This window comes from Petromyzon marinus, chromosome 24 (assembly GCF_048934315.1).
Source record: "Petromyzon marinus isolate PM22_M1 ecotype Great Lakes invasive population chromosome 24, UKy_Petmar_22M1.pri1.0, whole genome shotgun sequence".
Classification (NCBI taxonomy): Eukaryota; Metazoa; Chordata; class Hyperoartia; order Petromyzontiformes; family Petromyzontidae; genus Petromyzon; species Petromyzon marinus.
The window spans coordinates 7,307,292-7,314,013 of NC_133690.1; the positions used below are offsets into that span (position 1 = coordinate 7,307,292).

The 6,722-nt window shown below is 42.7% G+C and overlaps 1 long non-coding RNA gene across 2 annotated transcripts; it reads left to right on the forward strand.

Moving 5' to 3' along the window:
* The first annotated feature begins 2,024 nt into the window (after nucleotides 1-2,024).
* Nucleotides 2,025-5,859, forward strand: LOC142928906 (uncharacterized). Of its 2 annotated transcripts, none has more exons than XR_012945196.1 (2): nucleotides 2,025-3,657; nucleotides 5,618-5,859. It is a non-coding gene; the product is annotated as an uncharacterized LOC142928906 (long non-coding RNA). The 2 variants fall into 2 exon arrangements; XR_012945197.1 differs by having other exon boundaries at nucleotides 5,621-5,859.
* The last annotated feature ends 863 nt before the right edge of the window (nucleotides 5,860-6,722 follow it).

The window sequence follows — 6,722 nt, forward strand, 5'->3', positions numbered from 1 at the left end:
GAGAGACAGACACAGAGAGATACACAGACTGAGATAGAAACATATAGAGAGACAGAGACATAAAGACAGATGCAGAGAGAGGGACAGTGACATACAAGTGTTGTGGCCCTAACTAACCACACGGAGACGTCTGCTGGAGACAACGCGTTTATTGTAACAACTCTTAACACTATGTTAAGACTACTCTGTTAAACACTACTCTGTTAAACACTACTGTAACACCCGATAGCCTAAGGGGAGAGACAGCCTCCCTTCTAGCGTGTCCTACACACGCCGGGCTACGCTACACGCCGGTCCCTTGCCACGGCAGCTAGGGGAAGACTGGACCGACCGACCCACCCCAGGGTACGGGACTCGCCCTGGTCCGCTGCAACCCCGGCTCTAGCGAGAGCCTCGGGGAGGGTCCCCGGGTGCTGGTCCAGTCTTCAGGTCTTCAGATGTCTTCAAGCTTGAGTTGGCGAACACTCCCTGGCCCGTCCCGAGGGCCGGCCTTTTATCCCCAGGTGGTGGTCACCCCTCCCCTCCAGAACCTTCTAGAAGGTCTTAGTAGGTCTTAATTCTTAAGGGGGTTTAGGAAGTGGTGGGGGTCCCCATCCCCCTCAGCCCCCAGCCCCTGGGGGGTCTGGGGTGTCAACCTCCGGTCACGGAGGGGCGGGGGTTTGACCTTCGGTCAACCCCTACACACCTCGCTCTCTCTCGGCTGCCCCCTGTCGGCCCATGAGCGTGGTGGCAGGTCAGCTGCCTGCAGGCCTTATTATGGTGCATTAAAGTAATGATCAGCCACAGCAGAAGAATTGGTCCTGCAGTGTTTCAGATCTGCCTTATGTTCACGAACACGGCCCGAGACATGTCGTTTGGTTTCCCCAATGTAACTGCTGCCGCAGATACAGCTTAGTTTGTAGACGCCGGGATATTGCATGTCAAGATACTTGTCCTTCACAGATGGGATCAGGTCACGAATTTTATGTACTGTGTTAAATCGGACCTAGATCTTGTGTTTGTTCATGATTTTATAAATATTTGTGGTTACCCCTGCTATGTATGGCAGGGTGATGGTTTTGATTGGATCCTCAGATGGCTCCTTCCTCACGCTTGGGGTGAAGGCTTTGCGGAGTGTGTAGTCAGAATATCCATTCGCCTTGAGAGCTTGGTGTACGTGTTTTAGTTCACTAGTTAGGTGTTCATGGTCGGAGATACACTGAGCTCTATGTGTAGCGTTTTGATGAGGGAATTCTTCTGGGATGGATGGTGGTGGGAATCAGGTTTTAGGTAGGCGTCAGTATGGGTTACTTTCCTATAGACAGAGTGGCTCATTGAGCCATCTGGTCTCTTTTTGATTAAGACATCCAAGAAAGTTAGCATGCCATCCTTTTCTACCTCCATGGTGAATTTGATGGCTGGGTGTATGGAATTGATGTAGTTGAGCCGGTCGGCCATGTGGCCAGATGACAAACGTTTCATCCACGTACCTCTTCCACAAGGACGGGCGTAGAGTGGATGCCTGGATGGCGTCCGTCTCAGATATTTCCATGAAAATATTGGCCACAACCGGAGATAAGGGAGAACCCATTGGGTGCCTTCAGTTTTTTTTTGTAAAATGATGGTGAATATGTATGTCTTAGCATTTGCTATAAAAATATGAAATAATTATTCTTTATTAGATTAAATAATTATGTTTTATTAGATACTAGCTGTACCCGGCCACGCGTTGCTGTGGCTCAGTCTGGTTAAATGGCATAGAAAGAAAAGAGAAAGCGCACGTTTCTAAAATATTTAATTTCACAATGCTTGTGGGTATACAATAGTTTTTGTTGTTCCATTGTCTGTGTAGATATAGAGAGTGTCTGGTTTGCCGACTCTAGAACACGCAACATATAATTGTCCATGTGAGAAGCAATCCGTGTCTAGATCTAAACCGCACAGTTCTAAAGATTGGCCCTGAGCTTTGTTGATGGTGATTGCAAACGCCAATCGAATTGGGAATTGCAATCTCTTAAATTGAAATGGCATATCCGTTGGAATCATAGGAATGCGAGGAATGAGGACATCTTCACCTTTGAAAGGTCCTGTCAAGATTGTTGCTTCAACGACGTCGCTCATTAATTTTTTTACTGCAAGCCGCGTGCCGTTGCAAAGCTTTGGATGGTTGATATTTCGCAACATGATAAATGGCACGCCGATTTTCAATTGCAGTACGTGCAGTGGCATCCCTGGCAGATCGAGTGAATTCAAAAATTATTTAGGATAATTAACCGCTTCATCTGCTTCCACAACAGTGTCTACGGACTTGTATGTGACTGCCTCGCTTTGAATGTTAGACTGAATAATATTCAATTCTAGATTTGAAGCTTTCGTGACTGCAAGGATACATACTCTTTGGTTCTATTCGGTAAAGACACGTAGGTAAAAAATTAAAACAACAAAAATCACGACGTTTCGGCCACAACACAAGCGGCCTTCATCAGGTGAAGGGACCAACCTGTCCAGCGGACAGCGTTGGAGTGAAGAAAGCCAAGCGCTGGTCGCCTCCCTTTAAGCTGTGAGGGGGCAAACAGCAAACGCCCTGACAAAGGAAATTAGCATGAAACGCACCACTGACCACTACTAGAATAAATATACTGTACCATTGAAATTTAGATTTGAAGCTTTCGTGCCTGCAAGGATCCATACTCTTTGGATCCTTGCAGAGTACGGATCCTTGCAGGCACAAAAGCTTCCAATCTAAATTTCAATGGTACAGTATATTTATTCTAGTAGTGGTATTCCAAACTCCCAGGGTGGTGTATTATCATCTTGTGCTAATTCCAAGCTTTGTCAGTGGTGCGTTTCATGCTCATTTCCTTTGTCAGGGCATTTGCTGTTTGCCCCCTCACAGCTTAACGTGTCAGCATGAATAACAATCTTGTGTGTATCAGATGGCATCATGTCAATTACTGTTTTGAACAAACGCACTAAATTATTTTTTTCGTGAAGAAGTTCTTGCAGTTGGGAAACGATGGACCTTTTTTATGCCGGTAGAAATTCCGCAGCGTGCATTCAATTCATCATTGCCATCACCGATGAAATACATTTGTAGGAATTTATGTTGACCATCTGGAAACAGAATCAGGGAGCCGGCTTTATGATAAATTTGTCCTTTCACTTTGAAAGTTGGCATGAATTGAGCTGTTACGATTTCTGCGCCGAACGACGTCATTTGAAAGCATGAGTTGTATTTCCTGATGTTAGATAGGAAATGCTTTGATTCGGCGGTATATCCGGCAAGCAAAGTTTTTAATGGCACTGGCGGTTCTCCAAGTTGAGGCAGTTTAATTTTTCCGGCGGCGCAACACATTCCTTTCGGTTCTCCATTCAATTTCAGAGCCTTGCAATAAGGACACACTTCAGTCACAGTGCCGATGAGAACATGCCGGCTCAAACTATAATCATCAGCTGGGTTGTACCGGAATGCAAGGCGATTGTAATCGCGTGATTGCTGAGCACGTAGTCGTGTTTGACGCTGATCTGCTGTTTCTCGTTGACGTCTTTCAGCCACTCTCAGCCTGTCGCGTTCATTCTGTTGAGAACGAAGCAGATCTGAAGCTGCAGAACGCGATCGCCGTGCTCGCAAGCGTGGCATCCTCAAGTCTGGCTGCACGCCGCTCTGCTGCTTCCTCGGCACGTATTTGAGCCATTCTTTGTCTGTGTCGCTCGTTCGCTGATGCCCGTTCTTCCTCAGTTTGATTCACAATTACTCGTCGCACCGCTTCCGCTCCGCGAGTACGACGACCTCAGTTGGATCTTCCGCGAGGCATTATTTGGGTGAACTAAAGCAGATCGATTGCACTGAAAAAGAAGAAAGGAAGTTATAACAAAAACACGTGAAATTGCAGAACATTATAAAAGGAAAAAACACGAATTAAAAAACAAACAAAACACTAAAAGAAAAAATATTAACGAAATATTTCAATGCAAACGCAGCTCAATCGACACAGCTCAATTCCACCGCCAATTGCACTGAAAAATATGAAAAACAGTTAAAATACGTAATGAAAAACAATGATAAAATAAACTAAACTTAACTCACGAAATGAACGCTAAGGTAAACGTCACAGCTCAAATCCAAGGCAATGTCACACGAAATAATTAAATCAAAATGAAAAAAAATTCGAAATCTATGAAAATTCAATTTAACAATGCAATCGGAAACATTGAAATGGAATCGTAAAATTGGAAATTTGGAAATCGTAAAGGATCGTAAATCTGAAATATTGAAATGGAATCGTAAAATATTTAGTATAGCGTGTGGTGCTTTTACGTCCAACAGATGGCGCTGTTTTTCAAAAAAGCATATTTCTACCGAAAAAGCCAATGAGTATATTTTTACCTGTCACAGGTGTGACATCTATATAATAGTAGGATTTTAAAAACATAGTAGGTATATAGAAACATGCGTGTATTCGAATGCAACGTTGTGTCAAAATTTCAAAGCAATCGGTGAAGAACTTTCGGAGATTTAAGATTTTGAACAAACGAACATTTACATTTTTATTTATATATAGATAGCGTGTGTTCTAGATTTAAAGCTTTCGTGACTGCAAGGATCCATATTCTCTGGTTCTATTGGGTAAAGTCACGTAGGTAAAAAAATTAAATAACAAAAATCACGACGTTTCGGCCACAACACAAGCGGCCTTCATCAGTTGAAGGGACGAGACTGTCTGGAGGACAGCGCTGGAGTGAAAAAAGCCACGCTCAGATCACGACCTTTAAGCTGTGTGAGAAGAAACAAAGCGCCTTGACAAAGGAATTAGCATAGATTTTAGCATTGAAATGGCTGAGTGATTAGCTTGTGACTGGTCACAGAAATGGCTATGTTAAAGTTAAAGCATACACATCAGCAGAGGCACCCCTTGACAAAGGAATTAGCATAGAATTTAGCATTGAAATAGCTAAGTTAAAGCATACACATCCGCAGAGGCACCCCTTGACAAAGGAATTAGCAAAGAATTTATCATTGAAATAGCTGAGTGATTAGCTTGTAACTGGTCACAGAAATAGCTATGTTAAAGTCAGAGCATACACATTCACAGAGGCACCTAGTACAAATCAAACAGGAGAATTTAGCATTGAAATAACTAGGCGAATTTAGCATTGAAATAACTGAGTTATTAGCTTGTGACTGGTCACAGAAACGGCTATGTTGAAGTCAAGGCCTACACATCTGAGCTATTCACAGTAACTGGGTATACACTACACTACATAATGAATACTATATAGTGAACCAATAAAAAAACTAAAATATAAACTACCTCAATGTTATCAATAAACTCTATATATTTTCCAATCAGCTAAGCTACCAACAATAAGTCATTATATATCACAATGCTATATGGCGAAAAAATGGGTGGATTCTTACCCTCAACTTTAGCAACACGGATAGCTACGGGCCCCGTTCAGACGGACGAATTCATCCATGGTCGGAACAGAGGAGGGGGAGAGAGACAGCTGCGAGGCGCTGTTATACTCCATGTTGTAAGCCATACCATTAACCGTGGTGTGAGAGGTCACGAAAGCTTTAAATCGAAATTATAAATATAACTTTTGACTGTTACATGGCAAATCTTTTTTTCTCCAGCAGGGTGCGTGTGAAGATGCTGCCTCCTCGTGTGCTGATTGAGACATTGCCAAAACCGGTCCAGAGTTTGCTTGTATTGAACCAAAGTTGCTGCAACTATTACATTCCTAGATGGTCGTGATACTTAAGCGATGTGTAAAACTAAACGTTTACATTGTTATGTAGACGGACAGATATATGAAACGAAGCTTCTTAATTTTTTGACTTGTAATCTCCACAATAAAAAAATTTTTATTGTGTTATTTGTATTACTGTATACAATTATGTGTTCAATTAGTACCGAGAGGGTCCTCGCCTCTACACATTTGGCAGTTTACCACCATTGCTTCAAGCAATGTTGGCTCTGCTGATGAGACACTGCATGTCGAAAACGCTCCAGAGGCTGCTTGTGTTGAACTTACAATGCTGTGGGTTGTGCAGTCGCAGAAGGTCACGTGTCTGATGGGATGCGTAAACAAAATACATTTAGACAAATGAAGCAACTGTTGTGTCAACCTATTTATGGTGTGGATAAAATGGCCACTTGATATATCAGATACAGTCGTGGTATCTCCTTCCGAGGGATATTTTGTAACACGAGGCGATGGTGATGACGTTATTCTGCTCTGTGAGCGTTCTGAATGGATGATTAATCTCATGATAGTTAAATATGTTTGGGGGAAGAAATAACAGAAAGATTAATCAGATTGGTCTGAGTAATGTCATATTAAAGTGTGTATTACAGATGCAATGTGTTCCATCCTCAAAGTAAGTGTAGTGTTATTTATATTCATAATAACAAGTATTCTTATTAATAGAGTGCCCTTTTCGCCCAGGCTTATCGGAGTGTAAGTATCTGCATTTGGGCTTAATGGTGGGGGTTATGACTGGGGATTATACAGGTAGGAACAACAGGTTCCACACACGAAAAAGATTGCAAGCTACCCTTTTTAGATGTCCTAATTAAAAGGAGACCTGATGGTTCAATGAGCCACTCTGTCTACAGGAAAGCTACCCATACGGATGCTTACTTAAAACCGGATTCCCACCACCATCCATCCCAGAAGAATTCCCTCATCAAGACTCTATACCATAGAGCCCAATGCATTTCCGACCAGGAACACAT